Source organism: Babylonia areolata, chromosome 27, assembly GCF_041734735.1.
Source record: "Babylonia areolata isolate BAREFJ2019XMU chromosome 27, ASM4173473v1, whole genome shotgun sequence".
Lineage (NCBI taxonomy): Eukaryota > Metazoa > Mollusca > Gastropoda > Neogastropoda > Buccinidae > Babylonia > Babylonia areolata.
The window spans coordinates 7,079,625-7,094,457 of record NC_134902.1 but is presented as its reverse complement, the minus strand read 5'-3'; the positions used below and the strand labels follow the sequence as shown (position 1 = coordinate 7,094,457).

The 14,833-nt window shown below is 47.0% G+C and overlaps 1 protein-coding gene across 3 annotated transcripts in view; it reads left to right on the top strand.

Annotated features, from left to right (window-relative positions):
* Window positions 1–2,045: 2,045 nt before the first annotated feature.
* LOC143301616 (dihydropyrimidinase-like) overlaps window positions 2,046–14,833 on the top strand; it is a 151,342-nt gene continuing 138,554 nt past the window's right edge. Inside the window, exon 1 of one of the 3 annotated variants that reach the window (XM_076616014.1) lies at window positions 2,046–2,200. The gene's annotated coding sequence lies outside the window, so the exon portion shown is untranslated. Of the gene's footprint in view, window positions 2,201–2,432; window positions 2,633–14,833 lie in introns of those variants that run through there. The other 2 variants (XM_076616015.1, XM_076616016.1) reach the window with 2 other exon arrangements.

Sequence of the window (14,833 nt, the reverse complement as noted above, 5' to 3'; positions counted from 1 at the left end):
TTTTTTTTTTTTTTAAATTTTATTTTGCACAATATCCTCTTTTTTCCGCTAAAGAAGTTCTTTCTTTTCACTTTTTTTTCCATATCGCTGAGTCATTCATTCGTTCATTCATCCATCCAAGGTCCTTCATTCTGTCTTTTGTCTTTCTTGTTTGCTTTTTTTTTTTCTTCCTGACCTTCATTTCAGTATTGTTCGTTTATTCATCATGTCTTTCTTTCTTTCTTTCTTTCTCAACCCTCTTTTGTTTTTATGTCATGAGAATATGACACTATGAAATTTTGTTCGTTCTCTGAGATAGGTCATAGGACTGACATGATGATGATAATGACGACGTCGATGACGATGATGATAATGGCTGATTTTGTCTTGTTATTTTTGTGACTGGCGATGACATGACCCGATCTAAACTAAACTTCCCACATTTCCATTTTGTTCCTTGCTGATCTCTGCAATGTTCCGTGGCTGATGAAACTGGGTTTGCATGCGCTGCGGCATTCTCCCCCACACCCACACCCCCTCCGTCCCTCCCCCCTCCCCCACCCGCATGCTTTTTCCACTGAGGCCGAGACTTTCTCTTTTCCCCAACTACATCCCCTCTACCAGCTTTACCTTTCATGTTTAATAAGTAATTTGATGCTTGTTTTTGGAGCTGGAAGCATTTAATCGACTCGACGTTATATCGCACTGCCACAGCAATGCACGCCGCACGGCACGCACGGCACGCATGGACTCATACACACACCCTCCGGATAGCACACACGGACACTGACATCAGTACACACACACGCGCGCACGCACACATACACTGACAGAAGCACACACACGCACGCACGCACGCACGCATGCACACACACACACACACACACACTGACACACACACACGCAGAGCTACACACACACACACTGACAGAGCTATACACACACACACACACTATCAGAAGCACACACACGCGCACGCACGCACGCACGCACGCACGGACACACACACACACACACTGACAGAGGCACACGCACACACGGACACTATCAGAAGCACACAAACACGCACGCCCGCGCACACGCACACAATCAGAAGCACGCACACACACACACACACACACACACACACACACACACACACACACACACAGATAGGGAGACACAGATACACACACAATTCAAAGGCATAAAAAGTCAAGGATTCGTTGGATAGAAAACAAAGCAAAACAAAACAAAAGCAAATTAAAGAAAGAAAGAAAGAAAGAAAGAAACTAACCACTGAATAATCCCGCAGACGATATCTATCCCAGGTACTCCCTCAACCTCCAAGACTCCCCCCCCCCCCCCCCACCACCCTCCTCCCCCTTTCACGGTTGACCTTCAACGTGACATTAGCTCCCCCCCCCACTCCCCCTCCAAAAAACCCCCCAGACGACAGCGACATCATCAAAAGAAACAGTCACTCGTAAAACTGTTCTACGTGACGGCTGCTGCCATGTTGTCACTTCGGGAGACGTAACAAGGGAAAGAACTGCGCGGCAGGCAAAATGCATCCACGGTGGCACAGTGGAAAGAGAAGAAACAGACAGAGAGAGAGAGAGAGAGTGAAAGCGTTAAATGTTGCTATCCCTCACACACACACAGCTTAGCGTTGCTGGCTTTTCTTAGCGATCGAGCCCAAGAAAGTTTCGTGCCAGACCCGTTTGTCGGCATTTACAGATTGCGCTAACAGACTTCGGCAACTGTTTTCTTCGTCGTAGGTACTTTACCCTCACCACCCTCACCCACCCCCAGCCTCTCCGTCATTTTCCACCACCCAGCTGTTTCCTACTCCTTTGCCGCGCAGGGTCGGTCTCTCTCTCTCCCTTAGAGCTGAAGGGCACTAGATCGTTTACACACACACACACACACACACACACACCGCATGCGCTACCTCTCTCTTTTCCTCCCCCCCCCCTGCCCCCACCATCACCAACCACTCCCCCCCCCCACCTCCATCCACCCCTCTCCTCCAAGAACTACGGAACAGCTTCGTCGGGGGCCCCTGAACATGGATAACTGAAAGCGAAAGGCGGACTTGAAGAAAACAAGAGAGAGAGATGGAGAGATAGAGTGAAAAGGGAACGGTTTTGCCGGGGTTTTCTGTGGGGTGTGTGTGTGTGTTGCTGCTGTGTACTATTTTCAGGTCACTGTGGATGTCAAGTGTGTGCTACACAGAGGGGTGAGTGTGTGGGAGAGAGGGGGCGTGGGGGTGTGGGGGGTGGGAGTGTAAGTGAGGAGTGACGGCTTAAGTCTATACCACTGTACCGAAACTTTTGTTGGTGTTTAGTCCTGCTCAGTTTGTACTTTTGTTTTCACAACGCAACTTATTTGTCACTTGGTTGGGTTTTTGGTGTGTGTGTTTTTTTTTTTACCTTTTCTTCTGTCTGTGTGTTCGTGCGTGTGTTTTTGCCGAGGGTGCTTAAAAAGCTTTTTATTGTTTTTCTTTTGTTTTTGTTTTTTTCCCTTCAATTTTGTGTGTGGCATTGTGTGCACAGAACTTCTCTCAGGATGTGCAAAGTTTGACTGAAGCAGAGGTTTCGTCAGTGTGGTGGAGAAAGGTGAAAAAGGGGGGGATAAGTTTGGAGATTGATTTTCTTGTCTGTGTTTTAAGGTTAGTAAATCTTGCTTTTCATCGATAGAATACTGTTGATTTGCGTCTGCGATTATGTGGCGACATCACCTGCAGACTCTGAGATTCTCTCTCTCTCTCTTGTTTCTCAGAGTCTCTATCATACTCCGTGTATCTCTGTGTGTCTGTCGCTGTTTACCTGATCTCTGTCTTACCACACATTGTGCCCCCCCCCCCCCCTCCCCTCCCCAACGCCCCCTTCTCCAGCCCCTTCCCTCACCTCCCCGCATTTCTCAGTTCCTCTTTTTCTCTCTTTCTCCCTGTCTGTCTGTCTGTGCATGTCTGTCTGCCCGTCTCCGCGTCTATGCCTTATTCCATATTTCTACATTTCTCTCAACATCCCCTTGTTTCTCTCTGTCTGTGCCTGTCTGTCTGTCTCTCTCTCTGTCTCTGTCAAGCTGTCTCACTGTCTTCCTCTCTCTCTCACTCTGTGTGTGTGTGTGTGTGTGTGTGTGGAGGGGGGAGGGGGTGAGTGAATGTGTGTGTCAGTGTGTGTATGTGTGTGTGTGTGTGTGTGTGTACGCGCGCGTGCGCCAGTGTGTGTGTGTGTGTGTGTGTGTGTGTGTGTGTGTGTGTGTGTGATACCATGCAGTGTGCTCATTAGTCACTTTTGAAAGCCGCCGTTTCATATTTGCTCTCCGGGCTTCCCCCTCCCCCTCCCCACCCCCTGGCCTCTTCCCCCTCCCGCCCCCCCCCCCCCCCCCCCTCTGTCTTTCCATCTCTCTGATTCTGTGTTTCTTTATGCGTCTGCCTATTTGCCTGTCCGCCTGTCTACCTATGCGTCAGTATGTCTGTCTGTCTGTCTGTCTCTGACCCCCACCGACCCTCCCATTCCGCCTTCTCTCACTTTCACCCCCTCTTTCACACACACACACACACACACACACACACACACACACACACACACACACACACACACACACACACACACACACGCACGCACGCACGCACACACACACACACACACACACACACACACACACACACACTCTCTCTCTCTCTCTCTCTCTCTCTCCTTTATTACTATGACCCAGTTCTGTGTCTGACTTTTTGTCTGTCTGTCTGTTTGTCTTTCTCTGTCTCTCTTCCCTTCTGTCTGTCCCCCTGTCTCTGTTCTCCCTCTCTTTCCCTTCTGTCCTATCCTTTCTCTGTTTCTATATATGTCTGTCTCATCTCTGTCTGTGTCACTGTTTGTCCGTATCAGTCTGTCTGTCTTTCTCATCCTTCCATCCTTCTCTCTTACTCCCCCCCCCCTCTCGCTCTCTCTGTCTCTGTCTGTCTGTCTGTCTCTTTCACTCCATCCCTACCTCCCTCTTTCTCCCCCCCTCTCTCTCTCCCAGACGGAATTGTCTCTCTCCCCTTCCGTCCTATCCTTATTCTGTTTCTATATATCTGTCTTATATCTGTCTGTGTCACTGTTTGTCCTATCTGTCTGTCTTTCTCTCTCCTTCCATCCTCAAGTTCTCTCTTACTCTCTCCCCCCTCTCTCTCTCTGTCAGTTTCTCGCTCCATCCCTCCATCCCTCCCTCCCTCCCTCTTTCCGTGTCTCTCTGTCTGTCTGTATCTCCCTCCCTCTTTCTCCTCTCTCTCTCTCTCCCCCAGAATTGCTGCATTCATTTTTCTGTCTGTGTGCATGTCTCAGTGTCTTTCCCACCTCCCACTCCACCCCCCCCCCTCTGTCTGTGTGCATGTCTCAGTGTCTTTCCCACCTCCCACTCCACCCCCCCCCCCCCTCTGTCTGTGTGCATGTCTCAGTGTCTTTCCCACCTCCCACTCCACCCCACCCCCCCTCTGTCTGTGTGCATGTCTCAGTGTCTTTCCCACCTCCCACTCCACCCCCCCCCCCTCTGTCTGTGTGCATGTCTCAGTGTCTTTCCCACCTCCCACTCCACCCCACCCCCCCTCTGTCTGTGTGCATGTCTCAGTGTCTTTCCCACCTCCCACTCCACCCCCCCCCTCTGTCTGTGTGCATGTCTCAGTGTCTTTCCCACCTCCCACTCCACCCCCCCCCCCTCTGTCTGTGTGCATGTCTCAGTGTCTTTCCCACCTCCCACTCCACCCACCCCCTCTGTCTGTGTGCCTGTCTCAGTGTCTTTCCCACCTTCCCCCCCCCCCCCCCGTCTCTCTGTCCATAATTTTCACTGAGACAAAAACACCAAACAAACAAAAAAACAAGCACCAAACAGCTACAGCCTATCCATCTGCAGTGACGAGGAGGAGGCATTTTGTTCAATGTCCCGTCACACATTTCGGAGATTGAAGGCATTTTGATAGAGTATTAATGTATTCATTTGAGTATTATCGTTTAGAAGAGGAGGGGGAGAGGGGGGGGGGGGGGGGTGAATGGTGAGCTGGGGAAACCAGGTATGTGAGGGGTTGAGGGGTGGGGTGGGATGGGGGGAAGGGGGGGGGGGGGGGGGGGGTTGTGTGTGAAATTTGAAACAAACATTTCAACACAATTACAGAAAATTATTCAGTGGACTTCGTAGAAGAGAAGTCGCCAATCTAAAAAGCAAAATAATGAATTGAAAAAAAATAATAATAAAAATAAATCAGCGTTCTCAGTCACTTGTGATGACACATTTTCGTGCAGGTGTTATTTTTTTTAATTAAATTTTTTTTTTTTCTAATGTATGATAGTCAGTCGTTTTGGACTATGCCCATCAGAACAGCAGAGGAGGTAACTGCTGTCCCGACCGTCTGGGCTAGAATTTGATTATTGTGGCGTGTTGGAAAAGCTTCATCAAATTGTCTGCATCGAGTCAGGGACATTTTGAAAATTTCACTGGCTCGGGAACTGACAGAACCTTTCAGACATGACAGCATCTGCAACACAGCATGCTTTCGATGTTTAACTTTTTATTTTTAGTTTCGCTTCTCGTATTTTTGTGTTTATTTTGTTTTGTTCTCTTTTGGGACCGGCGACCACTTTTTGATTTTCCATAACCATCTTCCAGAAATGAGAAGTTGTCAAGTTACCCCCCTTCCTTCTTCCCTTTTAATAATAATAATAATAATAACGGATAATTATATCGCACACTATCCAGAAATCTGCTCTAGGTGCTTTACAAAAACGCTTTGTTAACATAAAACATTACATCTATGTTACATACACACACCAAAATATGACTACACACACATACACGCACACACACACACACACACACACACACACACACACACACTGCATACATACATTTTAACAATACATGTGTATCTAACAGCTACCCTAACACATACACACACATAGGCAGATGTTTAACTTTTTATTTTTACTTTCGCTCCTCGTATTTTTGTGTTTTGAATTAAAACTGATGAAAGTCAACATTTTCTCAAAATAGATTCCATAGATTTCGCAACAGGTGCTCGTAAACTGAGTCCTTGTTTTTGTTTGTGTTAGATTGTTTCTCTGTCTCTCTGTCTCTCTCTCTCTCTCTCTCTGTGCGTGTGTGTGTGTGTGTGTGTGTGTGTGTGTGTGTGTGTGTGTGTGTGTGTGAGGCCGGGGAGAGAGAGAGAAAGAATAAGAGACGTGCACAGAGACCGAGACAAAACGAATGACTGGGTGGTTTATGGCCTCATATGAAAGGCTATCAGAAATGGCTTCTTTGTTTGTTTATAAAAGTCAGACCTGCACGTTTTATTTCTCTCAGTCTTCTCTTTCGTTCTCTCTCTCTCTCTCTTTTCCTTTCTTTCTTTCTCCTCTGCCCCCCTGCCCCCTCTCTCTCTGTCTCCATGTTTTCACCCTCCCTCCGTTTCGTCTGTCCTTTCTTGTCTTCGTTCACTCACGTCAAGCTGGAAGTAACAAAGTCAGCTGCAGTTTACGCTCTTTTTCATTCATTCATTCATTCATTCATTCATTCATTCGTTCATTCATTTGAAACAGGAAGTAGCAGACTCATCAAGCAGTCAGTCACAGTTCAGTCTTTCTTACTTTATTTTTTTCTTTCTTTCTTTCTTCCTTCCTTTCTTTCTCCCTTCATTCATTCATTTACGTAAGTTACAGACTCAGTATTTAGTCCCTCACTGTTTTCCTTTCGTTATTTCTTTCACCCTTCCTTCCTTTTTTTCTTCTTTCATCCTTCCTTCCTTTTTTCTTCTTTCTTTCCTTCCTTCATTCATGTAAAACTGAAAGTAACAGACTCAGCATGCAGTCACTAGCTCTTTCTTTCTTTCGTTCTCTTTCTTTCCTCCTTCCTTCCTTTCTTCCTTCATTCATGTATGTAAGACAGGAAGTAACAGACTCAGCATGCAGTCACCGGCTCATTTCTTTCTTTCCTTCCTTCTTTCTTTCTTCCTTCCTTCCTTCCTTCATTCATTCATGTGTGTAAGACAGGAAGTAACAGACAACATACGGTCACTGTCTTTCTTTCTTTCTTTCCTTCATTCTGTCTTTCTCCGTTTCTTCTTTTTCTTCTTTTTTCTCTCCTCCATTCATTCAGTCACGTACTGCTGGAAGCAACAGACTCGACATGCAGTAACTGAGCACGAGGAGTCAGGGTTAGTCAGAGTGAAGTCACTCTCCATCGGGCCGTCAGTCAATCATCGCTGATTGGCTGGAAAATTGACAAGGCGCGTGCGCCCACGTGGCTTGCCTGATTAGTGCGTTACGTGTTTCGGTTTTGGCACGGGTTTTTAAGGGAGGGGTGGGGAGGGGTTTGTGGTGGGGGGTGGGGAGTGGGGGCGGACGGGGAAGGGGAGGGGGCGAGGGGAAGTGAGGGGGAGTATGGGTGGAGATGTGTGTGTGGTGGGGGGTGGAGAACACGGGTGCTGAATCACGGTGTCAATATCACCACCATCTGTTCACTTGCCGAGTGAATATTCCGGCGAATGATAGAGTTCACCCGCACTTCATAGTTCGGATGCAATCTTTTTGGTCTGGAACTTACACTGAGGACAAAATCAAACCTCAACACACAGTCATCAACGTCATATCGTTGTTGTTATCGTCAGCGTCATCATCATTGCCATCATTATCACCACCCATCATCATCATCATCAACAACGTTATCATCATCTTCGCCATCGATGATATACAACAGTATCTTCATGATCATAGGGACAGACAGGCAGACAGACAATCATATATACAGTCACGTAGATGGACAGACAGGCAGACAGACAGACAGGCAGATACGCAGATAGACATGCAGATAGTCAGATAGACAAGCACGTAGGCAGATAGGTAGGCAGATAGTCAGAAGGATGGTTGAATGGAGTCGCTGAGGTCATGACCTGTCTTTCAATGGATAGTCAACAAAAAGTCTGTTTTTCAATGGACAGAGTGAACTAAAAGTCTGTCTTTCAATGGGAAGAGTCAACTAAAAGTCTGTGTTTCAGTGGATAGAGTCAGCTAAAAGTCTGTGTTTCAGTGGACAGAGTCAGCTAAAAGTCTGTGTTTCAGTGGATAGAGTCAGCTAAAAGTCTGTGTTTCAGTGGACAGAGTCAGCTAAAAGTCTGTCTTTCAGTGGACAGATTCAGCTAAAAGTCTGTCTTTCAGTGGACAGATTCAGCTAAAAGTCTGTCTTTCAGTGGATAGAGTCAACTAAAAGTCTGTCTTTCAGTGGATAGAGTCAGCTAAAAGTCTGTGTTTCAGTGGACAGATTCAGCTAAAAGTCTGTCTTTCAGTGGACAGATTCAGCTAAAAGTCTGTCTTTCAGTGGACAGATTCAGCTAAAAGTCTGTCTTTCAGTGACAGAGTCAGCGAAAAGTCTGTCTTTCAGTGATCAGAGTCAGCTAAAAGTCTGTCTTTCAATGATCAGAGTCAGCTAAAAGTCTGTCTTTCAATGATCAGAGTCAGCTAAAAGTCTGTCTTTCAATGATCCAGCTAAAAGTCTGTCTTTCAATGATCAGAGTCAGCGAAAAGTCTGTCTTTCAATGATCAGAGTCAGCTAAAAGTCTGTCTTTCAATGATCAGAGTCAGCGAAAAGTCTGTCTTTCAATGATCAGAGTCAGCGAAAAGTCTGTCTTTCAGTGGATAGATTCAGCTAAAAGTCTGTCTTTCAGTGGATCACCTTCACCTTCACCTTCACCTTCACCTCTCCCGTAGTCTGGGTTCAGACCGTTGGGGCACCGCTGCTGACCTGGCCACCACCCCTCTCCACTCTTCACGGTTTTCTGATTTCCTCAGGGCGTCACCGAGCGTCAAGCCTGTCCAACCCCGGATGTTGTCTTCCCATCTCTTCCTCTGCCGTCCTCTCCTTCTGCCTCCTTGTACGGTGCCTTGCAGGAACGTTTTGGCAAGACCAGATGATCGGGAGATGTGTCCATACCACCTAAGTTTGCGTTTTTTCACTATGGACAGAAGGTCTTCGTAGGGTCCAATACTTTGCTTGATTCTGTTCTTCACTTCCGTGTTAGTGATGTGGTCTCTGTAGGAGATGCCAAGTAGTCTACGAAAGCATCTCATCTCGACAGCTTGGATTCTTCTCTCGATGTCCGCAGTCAGGGTCCAAGTCTCGCAGGCGTAGAGCAATATTGAAATAACCAGGGAACGCATCAGTCTGATTTTTGAGCTGAGAGCGATGTTTTTGTTGTTCCAGATGGTGTTCAGCTTGTTGAGTGCCATTGTTGTTTGGGCAATTCTCGAGAGTACTTCTGGTTTAGATCCTTCATCTGACACGATTGCTCCCAGATATTTGAAGCTGTGGACTGTTTTAAGCTTTTCGTCGTTGACTTTGATGTCAATGCTGATGCCGTTGGTGTTGTTAGTCATCAGTTTGGTTTTCTCCGCACTGATTTGCATTCCATACGATGTGGAGGCTTTGTCTAGATGTTTGACCAGGCTTGCCAGTTCTTCTTCTTTTCCAGCCAGTCCATCAATGTCGTCGGCAAAACGTAGGTTTGTGATTGTTCTGCCGCCTATGCTGACTGTTCCTACATGCTCTTCCAGTGCGTCAGCCATTATTCTTTCTAAGAAGATGTTGAAGAGTGTTGGGGAGAGTAGACAGCCTTGTCTCACTCCAACTGTGGTTCTGAACCAGTCCCCGATGCTATTGTTGAGGTAGACGGCGCTGGTGGCTTTGTCATAGAGGTGCTGTATCAGTCTGTTTCAGTGGATAGATTCAGCTAAAAGTCTGTCTTTCAGTGGATAGATTCAGCTAAAAGTCTGTCTTTCAGTGATCAGAGTCAGCGAAAAGTCTGTCTTTCAGTGGATAGAGTCAGCTAAAAGTCTGTCTTTCAATGATCAGAGTCAGCGAAAAGTCTGTCTTTCAGTGATCAGAGTCAGCGAAAAGTCTGTCTTTCAGTGATCAGCGTCAGCGAAAAGTCTGTCTTTCAGTGGATAGAGTCAACTAAAAGTCTGTCTTTCAGTGGACAGAGTCAGCTTAAAGTCTGTTTCAGTGGATAGAGTCAGCTTAGTTTGTCTTTCAGTGATCAGAGTCAGCTTAAAGTCTGTCTTTCAGTGATCAGAGTTTGTCTCAGTACTTGAAGAGGGTAGCTTTCAGTCCTTGAGAAAGGCATTGTCAAAGAAAAGTTTGGGTCAGCCACGAAAAGTGTAAGTGTTCTGTTCTTTTTTGGTGGTTGTTCGGCCTGCTCTAGATGATATTGCTTGCTTGTGATTGTCATTCAGATGTCCACATCGTTACAGGATACTCAGTCACCATACTACTAAGTCATTGGTGCGTCAGTCAGTAAGTTATTATAATTCTTCAGCGATCTTGTCATTATTCTTGAGTGAGATTGGTAGATTTATTTATTGATTGATTGATTGGTCTTTAGCTGATCGATTGTCAGAATGAGTGGTTGATTAATTGACTGACTGGTCTTGTCTTTAGCTGATCGATTGTCAGAATGAGTGGTTGATTGACTGACTGGTCTTGTCTTTAGCTGATCGATTGTCAGAATGGGTGGTTGATTAATTGACTGACTGGTCTTGTCTTTAGCTGATCGATTGTCAGAATGAGTGGTTGATTAATTGACTGACTGGTCATTATGCTGACACGGTCAGTGGTTCAAAATGTTTCGAATGATATTGATTGACAGTTTGAGTGTGTCGGTGATTTGAGTTTTTAATTTGTTCCGTAAAATGTTGATTGATGGATTGATTTCGTTGTTCATCCAGTGCACTTTCGCCGCCTGTAGCTCGCTGTATGTAGTGTACTGCTGTGTGCATTGGGACAGGACAATGAAGCCCACTCTTAGCCCGCCCGCACACGTGTGTTCATTATATTCAGCGCAGCACTCGTTATAATTACGTCAGAAAGACGTCCTCTTCCTGGTCACTGTTTCCTGTGTGAATGTGCAGCAGTGATAGCGTGTGTGTGTGTGTGTGTGTGTGTGTGTGTGTGTGTGTGTGTGTGTGTTGGGCCTACATGCACGCACACATACGTGCATACACGCAGGCCAGCACACGAACTACACTCTTTCACGTGCACAGATGCTAAACACACCCACACGCCCTCAAACACACACACACGCACACACTCACACACACACACACACACACACACACACACACACACACACACACACACACACATACACACACACACACACACTGACACACACCCTACGCACGTACACTCACAAACACACACACACACACACACACACACACACACACACACACACACACACTGAACACACACACACACACACACACACACACACACACACACACACACACACACACACACACACACACAATTAGCAACTCACGGCCGCAGGTCGGGAATGCAGTTAAGCGGAGGGAGAGAGACGGGGGAGGGGGGGGGGGGGAGGGAGGAGGAGCTCCAAGCATTCCAGAAAATAATCGTTACAAAAGCCTGAGTCGTTTCATGCCGGAAAGAGAGAAGGAGAGATAGACAGGCAGACAGGCAGACTGACTGACAGACTGACAAAACGCCTCAGCATTCCGGTACATAATCATTTCTGCACAGCCCCGTTCTTTTGCTACTAGAAAAAAAAAGAGTGGTAAAGAATGAGAGAGAGAGGGAGGGAGAGAGATAGAGAGGGAGGGAGGGTGAGTTAGAAAAAGGTAGGTGAGGGGTTTAGGTAGGGGTGGTGTACAGCGAGGGGAATGAGACACAGACTCACACACACACACACACACACACACACACACACACACACACACACACACACACACACACACACACACACACACACACACACACACACACACACACACACACACACACACATGCAGACAGACACATACACACCCACAACCATCCACCACCCCCACCCACACACACACACACACACACCTACCTCTCGCTTTCTCACTTCACACACACACAGAGGCATACACAGACACACACTGAACACACACACACACACACACACACTGAACACACACACACTGAACACACACACACACACACACACACACACACACACACACACACACACACACACACACACACACACTGAACACACACACACACACACACACACACACACACACACACACACACACACACACACACACACACACACACACACACCCCTCTCTCGCTTTCTCACTTCACACATATACACACACACTGAACACACACAGAGACAAACATACACACATACACACACACTGAACACACACACACACACACACACACACACACACACACACACACACAACACACTTAACCCATCCATGCCAGCACAGCAGACAGTTGGCAGACTATATGTTGGGGATGGGTCACACAGGGTGATGAATGAAATGGGGGGTGGAGGGAGGGAGGGAGGGAGGGGTGGGTGAATGAGATCACTCACTCACGCAACACTCACTCCTCATCCTCACCCTCCTTCATCCCGAAACAAGAAAATTAATGGGCTGAAAACGCTTCTCCTGGCCAGAGACCACAGTTACAGAAAAAGGCCAAACCGCTCAAGATGTGTTCCTCACTGTTGCAGGAAAGTAAAATAAAATAAGATAAATGAAAAAAAAAAAAGAAAAAAGAAAATGCAATAGAATAAGATAAGATAAATGAAATAGAATAAAATAAGATAGAAGGAAATGAAAAGAAAAAAAAATAGAGTAAAACAAGAAATAGCGTGAAAATAAACTAAAGAATGGAATACTCACCAAAGGATGCATAATTGTGACCCCCAACCCTCCCCCTGCCCCCCCCCCCCTCCCCCAAACAAAAAAAATCAAAAAAAATCCGTCATTCTTTCAATCTGAGGGTCCCGGGTTCGAATCTCGGGTAACGGCGCCTGTTGAAAAAAGGGTGGAGATTTTTTTTCCCAATCTCCCAGGTCAGGATAATTATGTGCAGACCTGCTTGTGCCTGAACCCCTTCCGCAAGCGGAAGATCAAATACAACACGTTAAAGATCCTGTAAATCCATGTCGGCGTTCGGTGGGTTATGGAAACGAGAAATATACCCAGCATGCACACCCCCGAAAACGGAGTATTGCTGCCTCTGACCTAAAACGGTCATGCACATAAAAGCCCACTCGCGTATATACGAATGAACGTGGGAGCTGCAGCCCACGAACGTGAAAAAAGAAGAAGATGAAGATATCATTTGTCAGTTTGAGTTCTAAAGGACTCTCAACCAGACCACTTAGTGGCGCGGAGATGTGTGTGAAGTGTTCCATGGATCATGTTCATCTTCTCTCTCTCTCTCTCTCCTCTCCCTACCCCCCCCTCGCCCCACGGTGCTGCCCACAGGCACCTGCCGTGAGTGTATTCCACTTGGGGAAAACTGAGGGGAAAGAGAGTCCTTCATTCATTATATGTAAATTCTTCGTACACGTGTGTGCAGAAGTCCGCCCCGAGGCCCACTGCTCCTTGGGGCCACCAGCATCAGACATATCTCAGTGCTGCCCGTCCTGTGATGCCGTGTCTCGCCTAGCTACCCCCGCCCCCCCAAACCCCTCCCCTCCCCCAGGTATAGCCGTTTTCTTCTTCCTCCTCCTCTTTCTCCTGCCTCTTCTCCTTCTGCTCCTGCACATCTTCCTCTCTTTCTTCACCTTTTTCTTCTTCTCTTCCTCCTCCTTCTCCTCCTCCTTCTTCTTCTTCTCTTTCTCATTCTTCTTCTTCTTCCTCCTCCTCTCCTCCCCCCCTCCTCCCCCCTCCTCATCCTTCTTCTTCTTCTCCTCTTTCTTCACTTTCTTCTTTTTCTTCTTCTCTTCCTTCTCCTTCTCCTCATTCTTCTGTTTCTTCTTCTTCTACTTCTCCTGCTCCTCCACCTCATCTTTCTTCTTCTCCTTCTCCTCCTCCTCATTCTTCTTTTTCTTCTTCTCCTCCTCCTCATTATTCTCCTCCTTCTTCTCCTCTTCCTCCTCCTCCAACTATTCCACCTCCTCCTCTTCTTTCTTTCTTCCCTCTTCTTCTTCTCCCCCTCCTTCTTCTGTTCCTCTTCCTCCTCCTTCTTCTCTTTTTTCTCTTCTTCTTCTCTTGATTGATTGATTGATTGATATGGATACTTACCGTAAAGTTCGGTCTTACAGCCGCGACTTTTTCTCCCAGGTTCAGCCTCTGCGGCTAATACAATGAAGCGGCTTATTTGAGGATTTAGCGTCTTATTCTCCTCCTCCTCCTCCCTTCCCCCCTCCTCCTCCCCCCTGTCCCTCCTTCTTCTTCTCCTCCTCCTCTTTCTTCTTCGCTACCGCCTTCTCCTTCTCCTCCTCCCCCTCCTCCTCCTTCTCCTCCTCCTCCTTCTTCTCTTCCTCCTCCTCCTCCGCCTTCTTCTTCTCTTCCTCCTCCTCCTTCTCCTCCTTCTTCTCTTCCTCCTCCTCCTCCTCCTTCTTCTTCTCTTTTTTCTCTTCTTCTTCTCTTGATTGATTGATTGATTGATATGGATATTTACATAGCGCCTGTCGTCGGTCGGAGACCAAGCTCTAAGCGCTTTACAAACACGGAGTCATTTGCACAACAGGCTCCCTACCTGGGTAGAGCCGACTGGCGGCTGCCACTGGTCGCTCATCATTCGTTTCCTGTGTCGTTCAATCAGATTTTAGGCACGCACACATACACATTCAGACAGACATGTAACATTTTACGTGTCTGACCGTTTTGTTTATTTACCTCGCCATGTAGGCAGTCATACTCCGTTTTCGGGTGTGTGCATGCTGGGTATGTTCTTGTTTCTATAACCCACCGAACGCTGACATGGATTACAGGATCTTTAACGTGCGTATTTGATCTTCTTCGTGCGTATACACACGAAGGGTGTTCAGGCACTAGCAGGTCTGCACATATGTTGACCTGGGAGATCGGAACAATCTCCACCCTTT